This window comes from Equus quagga, chromosome 15, assembly GCF_021613505.1.
Source record: "Equus quagga isolate Etosha38 chromosome 15, UCLA_HA_Equagga_1.0, whole genome shotgun sequence".
Classification (NCBI taxonomy): domain Eukaryota; kingdom Metazoa; phylum Chordata; class Mammalia; order Perissodactyla; family Equidae; genus Equus; species Equus quagga.
This window is the reverse complement of record NC_060281.1, coordinates 39,628,235-39,643,859: the sequence shown is the minus strand read 5'-3', so window position 1 is coordinate 39,643,859 and position 15,625 is coordinate 39,628,235.

The following is a 15,625-nucleotide window of genomic DNA, read 5'->3' as shown; positions in this document are numbered from 1 at the left end:
TCTTCAGACAGGCGTATCTGAAGTAGACCTACCCAGATGGATTAAAGATCTGAATATAAAATACAAATATTAGACGAAATTTTGGGAAACTCTTTGTAAAACCTCAGTCCTATGTGTGTGTGTTTTGAGGAGGAGGTGTCATTATTAAAGAAGGCAGGAAACATGAAACCATACAGGAGAGGACACAGACCACGCAGGCCAAAAAGAATTTAAGACACAATATTCCATAAAGAGAGTAGGAAATAATCAATATATTGGGATAAAGGGTTTGCAAAACATGATACATAAAAGATTAATGACCTTAATATATAGGCAAGACCTGCAAACTGGTAGGAAATAGGCAAACAATAATAGAGAAAAACTGACTAAACTAGATATTTTATATCTTTTCTTAAATTCAAATAGTCAATAGATCTGAGGAAAAAAAAAAATGCTAACCTTCCTAGTAGTAGGAAAATACTATTCTCATGTATGGATAGTCAACCACTGAATCCAATAATACTCAGAAGTGCTGAGGATGAGGAAGAATTGCCACTGTCATATAATCTTTTGAGAAACTGTCCTGGCAATACCTATTACAATTTACTAATAGACGTTTAGGCTGTTGTATAACAAAGTAGTATTAGATAACTAAATTAATAAATCAAGGGGCCGGCTCCGTGGCCGAGTGGTTAAGTTCGCGCACTCTGCTGCGCAGGCCCAGGGTTCGGATCCTGGGCACGGACATGGCGCCGCTCGTCAGGCCACGTTGAGGCGGCATCCCACATCCCACAACTAGAAGGACCTGTATCTAAGATATACAACTATGTACTGGGGGGGGGGGGGGTTGGTGGGGGGGGTGGGGGGGGTGGGGGGAGGGTGGGAAATAAAGCAGAAAAAAAAAAAAAGAAAGAAAAAATAAATCAAAAAGGCAAAAAAAAAAAAAAAACACCTGGGAAAATAGGGTATCTACTGTCTAGAAATAAAAGCCCCACTATAATGTTATATAAGGAGAGATTGTTAACCTTTGTAAACATCTGTGTGGAAATTGTTAAAATGAGTGTGTACTTTGTAACTTAAAGCCTAAAAAGTAAAATAAAAAAGGAACCTCCCTCTGTTTAGTTCTTACTCCAAATCACTTTCCATCAATCATACTGTTTAGATTCTTTAAAATACAGTCTAAGGGCCAGCCCCGGTGGCCTAGTGGTTAAGTTCTATGGCCTGGGTTCGGTTCCCAGGCACCAACTTAAGCCAGTCATCTGTCAGTGGCCATGCTGTGGCAGAGGCACACATCCAGAAAGAGGAAGATTGGCAACAGATGTTAGCTCAGGGCGAATCTTCTTCAGCCAAAAAAAGTACAGTCTAAGATTTTATTTATCAGATCCCTTATTTTTTGCCTCTCCCCCTTATGCTCTGTGCTCCATGAAGTAGGGACCTGGTCTGTACTCACTGTGACATCCCAGCATCTAGCAGAGGGCCTGGCACATAGTGGGCCCTCAGTTCCTGGTTCCAGGGAATGGATGTTGTAGGCCAGACAGCCCTCTCAGAGCCCAGCCTGTGGTTATCTGAATTTCCCTGTAAAAGTGTCTACCCACCAACCATTGATACTATGTTGCTGACTCAACCATCGATACTACGTTGCTGACTCAACCATTGATACTACGTTGCTGACTCACCCTATGTAGCTACCAGGAATGCAGTGAAATTGAGAGGTACACCCAACTTGCTTTCCACTCTCCGCCTTTTTCCATGTTTCTGCACTAACCTCTCCAGACAATGTCTCATGATAATGTTCAGGAAACCCTTAATTCCTTGAAGGGCCTGTACTCTGCTGGCCAATATTATGCATAAAAGAAGCCTTTTTAATATGCTACTGGGTCTGTGGTTGCTAAATGTTTAGAATGCTGGAAAGAAAAGAGTCACCCAGTCAGTGCTATCTCATCTCATCCACTTACAATGTCTGCTCTGCACATAGGGCACCTCACTGGCTTTTACAGACTAACACTGGGATTATCCAGTTAACCCTCTCAGCTACAGGGTGAGAGTGCTGAAGAAGTTTATCATACTCATCTCTATACCCTGATACTTCACAACTTCCCCATATAATAGATCTTCAGTAAATATTCAGAACAAATACTCAGAATGAATATGTTGCCAATAAACTTACATCTGCACAGAAAGGAAATAATGAGTAAGCTGCAGGGGCTTGTGAGTTTATTCCTGAATTATGTACCGTTGCAGCCATCACTTAGTCTTAAATTCCAGTTGCTACATTTGGAGGGAGATATGTGACTGGTTCTCGAGCTGCTCTGTCCAATACAGTAGCCACTAGTCACGTGTGACTTTTTAAATTTGAATAAAATAATTGAATTGAAAATTTGGGTCTTCTGTTGCAGTAACCACATTTCAAGCTGCTGATGGCTACTGTATCGGCCAGCAAAAACATAAAAAAACATCCGTCATCACAGAAAGTTTCATTGGTAGCACTGAGCTAGGCACTTCTTGTCCCTCTGGACTGAAATGTTCAAATGCACTTAACTAGCTTCCTCCAGGTAGCATCTGAGGATACAGTTGCCAGAAAAAATACAGGATGCTTAACATAATACTCTCAAGGACCTTCCACGTTGTTGTGAATGGGATGATTTTATCATTTTTTATGGCTGAGTAGTATTCCATTCTATATACATATGCATATATATATATATATACACACCATATTTTCTTTATCCAATCATCCAAAGTAAGCCAGACAGAGAAAGATGAACTCTGTATGATTCCACTCATATGTGGAAGGTAAACAAACACATGGACAAAGAGAATAGCTTAGTGGCTACCAAGGGGAAGGGAGGTGGGGAGTGGGCACAAAGGGTGAAAGGATTCACCTGTAAGAAGAATGACAAATAATGATGTGCAACTGTAATTTCACAGTGTTGTAAACTATCATACCCTCAATTAAAAAAAATAAAGATATACTCGTATGTGACACACTTCCCTCTCTTCTTAATACCCTATGAGATGTTAGTGGCAAAATCTAAACTTTTGGCCTCCTAAAATCCTTTTTGAAATAAAGTGGATATAAAGAAATAAAGAAAAAATGCAGAATGCTTAGTTAAATTTGAATTTCAGATAGGGAACAAATGATTGTTTTAGTATAAGTATGCCCCAAAATATTGCATGAGTCATTCTATATGAAAACAAAAATTATTGTTTGTCTGAAATTCAGATTTAACTGAGCATCTTGTATTTCTATTTGCCAAATCTGGCCACTGTCTCTGAAGAGCAGAATTAGAGCCTCTTCCCTAGGAGGCTGCGTCCTCCTACCATGGAGAGTTTTTATATAAAAGATTGAGAAGGGCTGGTACCCAGAGAGAAGCTGACTCATTATGAGGAAAAGGGTCTGTAACTTTTTCTGCAGGTGTTGACAAAGACTGAGAAAGAAGTTCCAAACACATTTACTTTGGTTTCTTCTCTCTCTTTAGGTTTCAAAAGTTTCTCACTACAAAGAGATGCCTGGGTCCAGAATGTCTTTAAAACTCATTATTTCTCAGAAATAAAGGGATGAATGGTGTCACTGTACTGACATAACTGATTGATTCCGCACCTGCAAATTTTTTCCTAATAAAAACTTATTCTGGGTGTATTTCTTTGTGTGTACTGTGTGGCTCGGGGATAAGAAGAGTAAAGGGGGAAGAAAATGTTATTAAGGGGAAACTCTATTTAGTACAAAGGGTGTCTAATCTTTTGAATTTGTTACATTCAGAGGGTTCAAACAAATTGAAATGACAAGGTATATACTGAAGATCCACTTCTTCACTGAATTATTCTACTGCTCCCTAGGTAATCAGTTTTTTCTTGTGTATCTGCCCATTGTTAATTCATGTACATGTGAGTCAAGAATTAATGTATTTTATTTCACCTCCCCGCCTCAACTTGCTCTCAAATGATGGCGGACTGTATATGCTGTTCTGCACTTGCTCTTTTCTACAACGATGCATCTTGGAGAACATTCCAGATGTGAACAAAAGGAGCTTCCTGTCCACTGCCGCATGGTATTGCATTGTGTGAATGCATCGTAGTTTGTGTGACCTACCCCTTGTTGGTGAGCACAATTTGGGAATGACACACTTTGATTTACAGCAGAATTGAATTGTTCTCATTTCCTGCTGGCATGGGGGAATGTGGACAGAAATTCAAGTCACTCTTGGGTTGGACTCAAGGTTCTGCCCTTTAAAAACCGTGGCCTTAGCCAAGTTAGTTATTTTGAACCTGTTTCTGCATCTGTAAAATGGAGATAGTACTTACTTGAGTAACAATGAGAATGAAAAAGATCATGTGTATGAATTGTTTGGAGTTCTAAAGAACAACACAAATAAAATTATTTAATTTTCAACATCGTTTCTTTTGTGAGAGAGTTATATATAATTTATTGTAATAAGAACAGATTCCCCAAATTCCAGCCTGGCTTGAGGAAATAAACGATGGTACAAAGAGGGTGGAAGGCAGCTTCATTACTTACCTGCTTAGGATATCTCCCTGGTTCAATGGCCATTTCCTGCCCTCCTCACATTGGAGTTAGAAAACACACCCTCCCAATCTACCCACCCCCCTGCCCCTTCTAGTCTTTGCCCTGCAGTCAAGGTCAGGTTTTGAGAATGCCTCTGCTACATTGTCAGCTCTATGTTGTGTCGGGGGTTAGGGATCTGTTTGGTCCACTGCTGTATTGCCAGCTCTCGGGATGGTTCCTGATGTTGTCTGGCATCTACTACTCACTCAAGAAATATCTGATGAATTCATAAGGCTGGGTTGTAAGAGAAGACACCAACTTAGTCATAAGAAATACCTATATAATAAGCCTATGTAAAGTGGCTTGTGTATGTGCACACACACGTATACATATGCACACAGCACAGACATGCACTGAGATGTTCTGGAAAGACATGGAAATCTGGAGCTAAAATACTGCCATCTGGGCAAGCGTCTGGGGGTGAGTCACTTGCCATCCCTGAGATGAAGGTTTTCATTTGCAAAATGGGATAATAGCATCTCCCAGAGTTTTGAAAACCAATTAAATGAGACGGCACATGAGAAATCACTTCGTTCCTTGTAAAATCTAATATAAACATTTGCAAGATAATATAAAGACGATATAGATAGAGATAGAAATTGTCTATCTATCTATCACCAAATGTGGAAAAGTGAAAGGAGTAGATGATGTTGGGGTTTCCCTCAGGGGTTTGCCGGCTTCCACTCTCAGAGATTGAAGTGAGGGGAGTTGTGCTAAGCCGCAGCACTACTCGTTTCTGGCAACAACCGGCCCCCAGAGGGAGGATGCTCCTGGAGGAGGGGGCCTGGCAGACACACAGTGTTGCAATGACAGTGGATGAACCATCCCACAGGGTGTCCTCCAGGTACAGAAGCAGCAGCCCCAGTGGAGTGAGGGGACATTTCACACTCAGTTGAGCCTCGTTTCCAAGAGTGGAAACTCCAAGACAGGGATGCCTCACACTCTGCTCATTCCATGTTTGACTCAACTTGACCTTTGGATATGGAGAATTACCTCTATGGGCTACCTGACCAAACTTGGCAGAGAAAAGACAAATGAGGAAGGCCATTAAGGAGAAGGGTCCTATAGTACATTGGTCCTGTGGGAGAAAAGAATAAATGAAGGGTAGAGCACAGAAGGAAACTTCTATTTCCTTTAGCTCAGTCCCTTCAGGTTGTGGATGAAAAGAATGAGACCCTGAATCAGTTGGTCTTGCATATGGTCACAAAATAGATCAGTGGTTGGTACATGTCCACACACCGAGTTTTATTTCTGCCCTTGGCATCTTCATCCTCTCAGGCCTCCAGTGGGAAATCTACATGTTAGTTTGAAGCTTTCTTTCCTTTCTTTCCACTCCGTGTTCAGTATAAGATTGGTAGCCTGAAATTGGCCATAGTGGCAGTATTTACACCGTGGGGATTAGCAAATGCTACAAATCAGGATTTTTTTGTTTTTCCTGGAGAGCCAGTTGTTAAACATTTACTCAGCACACCACTGCCTTAAACAGTGTTTGCTCCTGTCCAGTAAAACTTCTCTCATCCTTCTCTCTCTGTCTCTGTCTCTGTCTGACTATGTCTCTGTCTCTCTCTCATGCACACACATGTTGGTTCCCACTATTGTGCTGCTTTCCCACCAAGGAGGCTCCTGTCTCAACTCTCAAATGACCCCCATGCTTCTGGGATGATTTAAGTCCCACACTCCTATGATCTGCACCCATCGTGTATATTTCTGTATTGTTCCCCATCTGCTGTAGTTTCAATATCTACTTTCCAAATTTTATGAGGAAGTCCAGAACACTCTTCAAGCAGATACTCACTTGGCTTACCCCTCACTTCCTTCAGGCTTTTGCTCAAAAGTCACCTTCTCGGTGAGGCCCTGCCTGACTATTCTCCTGCTCTCAGAGTGGGGGGGATGCCTTCTGAGAGGGTGGCCATGGTCTAGCGGATGGTGATGTTAGGAGTGTGGACTGTCAGCACAACATGGCTTGGAATGCCGTGAACAAAGGCTCTGCAAGGACACGAGCAAGGGTGTTTAACCAATGACCCCAGGGACTTCCTCTGGGTTGCCTGGCAATGAACCGGGAACGGTACTGCTTCTCTCCCTGTGGGAGGATCAGCCAATGTTCCCAGGTCCTGGGAGGCTGGTGTTCCGAGCTGACACCCACACAGAAAATGTTTTTTCTCCTTATTTGAGTCTGCTCTCCTGCTTTCTCTGTGAAAGGGAACAGCATAGGCAGTGGGTCCCCTTCTGGAGCACAGCCCCTCTGTGCATCAAGCTGCCCTCTTCCTGCGCACATGGCTCTGAGGGCTGCATGAGACAAACACTGCATGTCTGTTGACTTATGCCCACAGGTCCCAACAGGCACAAGTGACATTGTGACTGCCGACAACGCTGACAGAAGCCCAAAGTAGGAACACATGTTAGGAGAAGTTAAATGACCTCTAGATGTGGTCGTCAGCTGAAAGGAGAGGATATAAGCTTTCATTAGGGGGCTGGGACCTAACTTTTTAATCATTATTCTAATCACCTTGTGTCTCATCTTCTCAAATCCTCAAAAGCTACAAATCAATAGCTCTTTCTGTAATTTTCCATGTATCCCCTTGGAGGTCCCCTTTCTATTGTCCGTCCTTTTCCCAATACTTTTCTTTCCATTGGCATCAACTATTTTTTAAGGAGTAATCTAAAAAAGTATCTTTCTTGTTTTCACACTAGGTGGTCAGCGTTGAGATATATGGGGACCCTACCGCTGCTGTACTCTGTCATGCCCCAGTGGGATTCAGTCACACTGGACCCAAGAGCTTGGCTCAGGTTTTAGGCGTCCACATTTGTGTTGTGGAGCAGCACACGCAGAATGGTCCTCTGCCTCCATCATTAGGAACCACAGTGCTCAATCTAACCCATGCCTCAAATATCAGACAAATACTCCCTGTTGCCCAAATGTACTGTTATCTGAACGAGAGCTGGATTGGGAAGAATACAGTTCTTAGCTCATTTCATTAATCACATTATAATGGTGACTATGTGCCAAGCACTGCTTTATTTTATTTAATCTCCATAGTAAATTTGTGAGGTAGGGGCTATCATTATCCTGTTTTGTAGCTTAGGAAACCAAGGCACAGAACAATTAAGTAGCTTGCCTAGGTGATATACCTAGTCAAATGGAGGGTCGGGGGGAGATGTGCATATGAGATTAAAACACAGGGAATCAGGTTCATGGTGTTAATAGGAAGGCAAATGAGATAATACACGTAAAGACCTCAGAGGAGCTCCAAACACAAAGGGAGTCCTCAATGAATGCTAGTCGTTGTTTCCTGCAGTTATCATCATAATCACTGTTACTTTATTACGCCGTGATCCCAGGGGTCCAGTAGCCCGAGGACCTAAGAACTGTCTCTCTCTTTGGAGGTTTATTTGGTTTCATCTTGTTGTTACCCCAACTTCATATTGTTCCTTGTACTTTAGTCTTTAACTAAGAAACACCAGAAATAAGGCCCTACTCATTTTTTATTTTCAGGTGAGTTATGATCTTCTGGGAGAGAAAGAAATGGGAGTTGGATTTTAAGAAAGTGAGAAGATATTTCATTTAAGCAATTTGTTCTTTTAATTTGTAACAACAACCTTGAGGCTGGTTGTTTTGATTTCCAGGCCTGTGTGAGATAACGGAAATAAAATAACAGGTTCGGCCATCCACCAGACCCTACTTTGCAATACTATGTGACCTTGAGTGAATTATTTTCCCTTTTCATCCTCAGTTTCCTGGTCTGGAAAACTGAACCAGTCGTGATCACCTACTTCAGAGGATAAATGTCAAGATTAAGTGGAGGATAATGCACTTGGCTTGTAATAGATACTGAAAACCATGCCCTCTCTTCCCTTCGTTTTCCCCTTATATGTGTTCGGTTCATCTTTGGATGCGTTCGGTATTTATTGCTGCATCACAAATTACCCCCAAACTTAGCAGCTTCAGGATCTAAGTGCAGCCAGGCTGGGTCCCATGGATCTCTCACAAGGCTGAATTTAAGTTGTGGCCAGGACGGTGGTGATCTCAAGGCTCCATGTGGAACTGATCCACTTGGCAGGATTCAGTTCTTCAGGGGCTGTTAGACTGAAGACCTCGAGTCCTTGTTGGTTGTTTCTTGTTGTGTGGGCCTTCCAACAGGGCAGCTCACTACAGGACAGCTGGCTTCCTTCTGAGGGAATGGACAACTGAGAGAGAGCAAGAAGCGCCCAAGACAGAAGCCACAACTTTTTGTGACTTAATCTCAAAAGTGATACACTATCCCTTTCGACATATTCTATTTGTTAGAAGCAAGTCACTAGGTGCAGGACATACGCAAGGAAAGGGATAACCCAAGGATATGAACCCTCAGGGCAGGGATCTTTAGGGGCCATCTGGGAGGATGGCTATCTACCACACTGGGTATATCACAACCTGCTTAAAACAAGGTGAAACTGTCTTCTTGATCCAGTATCTTTAACAATGGAAGAGCAGCTGTGTTTCCTAGCGGGCCTCCTTGAATGCAGGTACAGGGTCATATGCTCAAGCATCAGAAATTGCAGAAACATTTGTTTGAATTCCTGACTGTTTCTAATATTTGCCTGTTTACTCTCTGACGCTGCTGCATTTCACTGGAAACTACATTTCCCAGACTTCCTTGCTCTCCAGTTTCCATTAGATTTGAGTAATAGGGGACATTGGTGGAATATAGTGGGACCAAGGTATTTCTCCCCTTCCCCACTTGCTTCTTGGGGTTTCTCCAGCCTCCTTGGTACTCTTTGGCTCCAGTCCCATCAGAAAGCCCTTCTCCTGGTGATCTCAGCTTCCGCCTTACCAGACTGTGCTGTTCCAGCTTCACTGGATGTTCCAGCGCCAACTTACAGAGGATGTTATCACCTCTTCTTCCTTTTGTTCCTCTAGTCCTTGGAGACGTGGCAACTTCCTGATCCTGCTTATCTTTAGGTTACTCCTCATCCCTCTTTTGGCTTCTCAATTCTTTCATCATGTGTTTCTCTAATTACCTCTATTAAATTCCTTCTCTATAAGATCCCTAGAGTGGTTTCTCTCTCTCTCTCTCTCTCTCTTTTTTTTTTTTTTGAGGAAGATTAACCCTGAGCTAACATGTGTCACCAATCCTCCTCTTTTTGCTGAGGAAGGCTGGCCCTGAGCTGACATCTGAACCCATCCTCCACTGCTTTATCTGTGGGATGCCTGCCACAGTGGGGCGTGAGGAGCGGTGCATGGGTCTGCACCCAGGATCTGACCAGCACCCTTGGGCTGCCAAAGTGGAATGTGCAAACTTAACTGCTGCACCACTGGGCTGGCCCATGGTTTCTCTTTTTTAACTGGACTGTACTAATACACTGACAAACAGTGAAACTGAACACAACTGATAAACATTGGTCTTTCCTGGGCAACTCAAGGGCCAAGCAGTGTTTGCAGCATTTTCTAGTTCTAAATATCTGCCCTAGTCCTTATGCTTCTGGAAGTCCAGAGAGCGGTTGCTTCTTCAGGATGTAGCTTTGCCATTCTGGGCTCAAATTTCCTGTTTTATAAAATGGGAGGCTTTGTGACATCTGTGGTCTGTTAAATCCTTGAATACTGGGGGTTCCAGAATTTCTCCAAAGGGAAAGTTTAGGAGCCACATTCTGGCTGGGAAGTGGGTGGGAGCACTTTATGAGACAAATGAGTGTGTGTCGGGGGGAGGAAGGCGGGGGGGGGGGTGCATTGTGAGAAAAGAAAACAAACAAAACACCCAAACTCTGAGTTGTCCATATCGCAGAACCACAGAATGGGAGTATCAGTGGTGGAGACTATGAGGAAAGCTAACTTGGATCACGCTAGGACTCCATAAATTAAATATATAGTCCTGCAAATTGCTTTCTGTTTCCTACTCCATCCCCTGCTTTCTCACCCATCTCCAAATCAAAGAAGAGTGCTTAGGAATAAAGTTTAAAAACAGGACAATAACATTTCACTGTACTCAAGATAACAATAATTTTTAAAGGGTGGTGGAATTTGTCACTGGAATAATCTTACCAGGAGAAGAAACAGTACAGGGTTGCTCTCGTAGCTTCAGATTCTGGGCAAGTTATTTAACATCTTTGGATGTAGTTTTTTCTTCTGGAAAAATGCTGATAGGTAGTAGTACCTAGGGTTATTACAAGGATTAAGTGAGTAAATATTTGCAAAGTGCTTAGAACAGTGCCTGGCACACAGTATTTACTATATAGTATACCTTATAAATATGTTGCAATATTCTAGATTGCAAATGACTATATTTATATTGTAACTGATGCAAAATATACAGGAATATTATGGTTAGCATAAGTCTGGAGAGTTCTTTCTTGTAAAAGCAACTGTGAGAAAAGGTAGTTGGTGGTCATATAGAAAAAGAAGTATTTGCAAAATGGTGACTTGTTCATTATATCTTTTCTACAGACTAGAAGGCAGTACACAACTGTCCCCAGGCAAGAGGAGCTGATTGACTGGGAGACCACCACATGCTGATAATATCCGTTATTAAAACTTTATGCTCAAAACATATCCTCTAATCTGTATCTTGGTCTCTTGAGCAGAAAGTAAGCATACCTCTGGTACTTATTTTTAGTATCAAGTGTATCTCTTATTATGAATTAATTAAAGACATGGCTTATAAATTCAGTTATGTGAATTTAAGTTTGTATAAGCATAGTAATAGGTTACGTGTATGGTAATTACTACGGGTCAGTATTATAAACACTTCAAAAAAACTCTCTCATCTGATCCTAGAAACACTCCTACTGAGTAGATAATAATTATGTCAGGTAGATTTTGCTAAATATATCAAGCAATCCTTAAATCTTGATGGATAATAATAGCAAGGGTTATTTTCAGGTTCACGTTACATTTCTTTGTGGATCAGCCATGGCTCTATTCCTCATTTTCTTCATGAGGGACCCAGGCTGAAGGAACATGACATAAAGAGATCTAATTGCTCTTAATGATTCTGCTGGAAAGTGGGCACATGTTACTTCTACTCATATTTTATTGACCAAAGCAACTCATGTGTTGATGATTAATGTTGACATCATAGGGAAGTGTATGCTTCACATGGGGAGGCATATTATAAATCTATATCAATGGGCAGGGATGTATGCTCATCCCACAAAGGACAGAAAAAATTGGGAGTAATAGTACAATCTATCATACTATTCTCATCCAAATTTTAGATTTGAGAAAATTGCTAGAGTTTAGTAAATTTCTTAAAATCACAAACCTAGTAGGTGATAGAATTGGGATTTGGAATGAAGTTGTTTTTCTACAGAACTTTCATAGCCAGACCCCAAGATGGCCCCAATAATTCTCACCTCCTGGTGTGCATACACTTGCATAATTCCCTCCAAAACTGGATAGGACTGACCTATGCAATGAATAGAATATTGTAACTTCTGAAGGTAGGTGATAAAAAAGTATTGTGACTTCTGTTTTTCTCTCTCTTGGATCACTCATTCTTGAGGAAGCCAACTGTTATGTAGTGAGCCGTTAAGCAGTCCTATGGAGAGGTAAATATGGCAAGGAACTGAGGCCCTCTTCCAATAGCCAATACTGACTTGCCAGCCATATGAGCCATAGGAGCCACCTGGGAACTGGATCTCCCAGCCCCAGTCAAGTCTTCAGATGACTGCAGCGCCAGCTAACATCTTGACTTCAATCCTATCAGAAATTCCACGTCAAAACCACCAAGTTGTCACCCCCAAATTCCTGACCCATGGAAACTGTGTGAGATAATAAATGCTTATTATTATTTTAAGCCATTAAATGTTAGGATAAGTTGTTATGGAGCAATAGATAACTATACAAGAGTCTATGTGTTTAACTGTTATGCCAAACTGCCATCATGTATGAATTAACAATCCTGTGTGAATGGACAGATCTTACATTTACAAACCAGCAAATGCATATAATTTGGGGGGAGTGGAGAGGGAAAAGTAAAGGGATGCTGAGAAAATAACAATAGGAAATATGATAGACAAAGAGAGAGAGTGAAGAACAGAGAAAAGATATGCAAGAAGGCCAAATGCAATCTGTTCTTGTTCATTAAACCATCTCTTCTAAAGACATCAGCAACATCTTTGAATAAATAGATGCTGAAGAGATTGATTAGAAAAATGATTATGAGTTCAATATTAAGGTTAATGGAAAGGTAGTTAATATTTCTGAAACCACGGTTTCTTACAGGGCCCTCTTTCCAGATGGAAGAGAATATTATCTGGGCTGTTGTCAGAATTAAGGGATCTATGTTTTGACCCTTAAGAGTGTATACGTAGATACTTATGTTCTATATCCTTAAGCTCTTCTAGGCCAAGAAGGGACATCTCAGTCCTCCATCTCATCCCACCTTCTACTTTCCAACTACTTTCCACTTGCACCTTTGCAAGAACTCTTCATGCCTCCGGATCCCATGGGATTCCCTTCCTGGCAACCCAGAGGGCAAGTCACTCATCTCTCTCAGGTTTTCATCTTGAAACAATAACGGGTTCTTGGAGTTTCCATATGCTTCAAACAACCAAATTGATTTGAGATTCATTAGATTTACTCTTTTCATATTTTTCATTTCTGTTTTATTGATTTACTTAGTCTTAGGCCAATGTAGAACAACTTACCTTGGAGTTTAGAGCTTAAAATATGTGTATGTACATACATATACATATAAAAAGTAAAACATATAAGATGTAGAAATATATACAAATTATATAAGGTATAAAAATAGTTTAAGATCACTTCTTAAATTGCAGCCTATAGCAGTCTTCCTTCAATCTGCTGATTGAGACCCACTATTTATGAAATCAATTTAGTTGGTCGTGACCAGCTTTATAGAAATTAGAGAAGAGAAGAGAAGAGAGCATAGCAAATTGCATTTAAAAGGGATATCTATTACTTTCTCAAAGTTTTGTTTCTGTTAGGGCATCATGCATGAGTGTATGTAAGCGTGAGTATATGATGTAAAATACATTTCTTAATTTAGGTTATAGTCAAAAATATTTCTTAAAAAACTAACTGGTTAGCTAACAAACATGAAAACAAACTGAAACTATTATTGTTCAGGTTACAAAGTACCCCCAAACTTAGTTGCTTAAAACGACGACCATTTCATTATGCCCACAGATTCTGCAGGTCAGGAATTCACGGAGAACAGAGTGGAGTTGGCTTGTCTCTATGCATGATGTTTGGGATGTTTCAGCTGAAAAGACTTGACCACTGGAAATTGGAATCAGCTGGAGACTCCTTCTCTCACATTTCTAGTCCTTGAAGTAGGATGGTTCAAAGACTAGGACAGCCAACCAGAGTACCCAAACGTGGTCTCCACATGCAGCTTTCTCACAGCATGCTGCCCTCAGAATCACCAAAATTTTTATGAGATAGCTTATAAATCGAAAGCTGAGAGTTCCAGCAAATAAGGCAGAAGCTGCATTGCTTTTTAGGACCTGGACGTGGAAGCCACACAGCCTCACTTCCTCCCTACTCCACTGGTGCAAGCTGTCACAAGCTCACTCAGGTTCAGGCAATGGGACTTAGACTTGATGGAGGAGCAAGAAGACACATGGGAGAAGGGAATGTGGGTCAGGAGAAATTGTTTCAATTGTCTTTGGAAAATTAAATTTGCCACATAATACAACCACAAGAATGTCCATGAAAAGTAGACTAGATAAGTAAACACACTGGGCTACATTTATAAACGAAATATTAAACAGCAATGCAAATCAACAAACTAGAGCGCTCTGCACCAATACTATGCAGAGATGGATCTTGTTGAGGGAGAAAAAAGCAAGAGAAAAGAAATAGCTACATTGTTGTTTTGCATACATACATTTCAAAAACAGGACCAACTAAACCATATTGCTCATGGATACATATATAAATGATAAATCTATAAATTAAAAAAAACTAGGAATAATTTCAGCGAAAATCCAGATAAAGAGCAAAGGACGCCACAGATAGTACCTCAATGACTGGGAAACTCAGCACACATTTTTCTTTTTAAATAAGCTTTATTATATTTTTAAAAGGAATGTGTTGTTTGCTGATAATAAAGTAGTCAACGTTTATGGTATAAAATTTGAAAAAACACAAAAGTTTGGAAACAAGAATAAAAATCATCTACATTTCCACCACTATGAAGAACTTATGTTACATCCAGGTGTCTTTTCCCCTTCCATGAAAAGTGTTATAACATTGCTGCACACAAAGAGAAGCTTTTTTTTTTTTTAAGAAAATTTTTTATTTTGAACTAATTTTAGATTTACAGGAAAGTTGCAAAAATAGTGCAAAACTTTCCCTCATAAAGTTCCCTCAGCTGCTTCCCCTAACGTTAATCTCTTACATAACCACTGTACAACCATCGAGAACAAGAGATGGACATTAGTGCAACATTATTAATTAAACTTTAAATTTTATCCAAGTTTTACAGATTTTTCCACCAATGGCTTTTTTCTATTCTGGGATCTTATTCAGGGTCCCACATTGCATTTACTTATTGTTTCTCCTTAGTCTCTTCCAGTCTATAATAGTTCTTTAGTCTGTCCTTATCTTTCATGAGCTTCACACTTTTGAAAAGTACTGATCAGTTATTTTAAAGAATGTTGCTCCTTTTGAATTTGTCTGATGTTTTCTCATTATTGGAGTGAGTTTATGCATTTTTGCCGGAAAATATCACAAAAATGATGAAGTGTCCTTCTGAGTGCAAGGGGGCCATGATGTTCATGTCTCATTACTTGTGATGTTCACCTTGCTCGCTTAGTCAAGGTGGCGTCTGCTGGGTTTCTCCATGGTAAACTTACTACCTGTTTCTTTGTAGTTGATAGGTATCTTGGGAAGGATACCTTGAGACAACGCAAATCCTGCTTCTCCTTAAACTTTCACCCAATAATTTTAGCATCCATCTGTGGATTTTGTCCACAACAAGAAAGAGTTGCCCTTTCTCCTATGTATTTATTTATGGATATATATTTTATTTTATGAGTTAAATGCCATATTATCAATTTTTATTTTGTTGCTCAAATTGTTCCAGCTTTGGCCATTAGTAGCTCCTTGAGACTGGTTTGCATGTTTTCAACAAGTGTCCA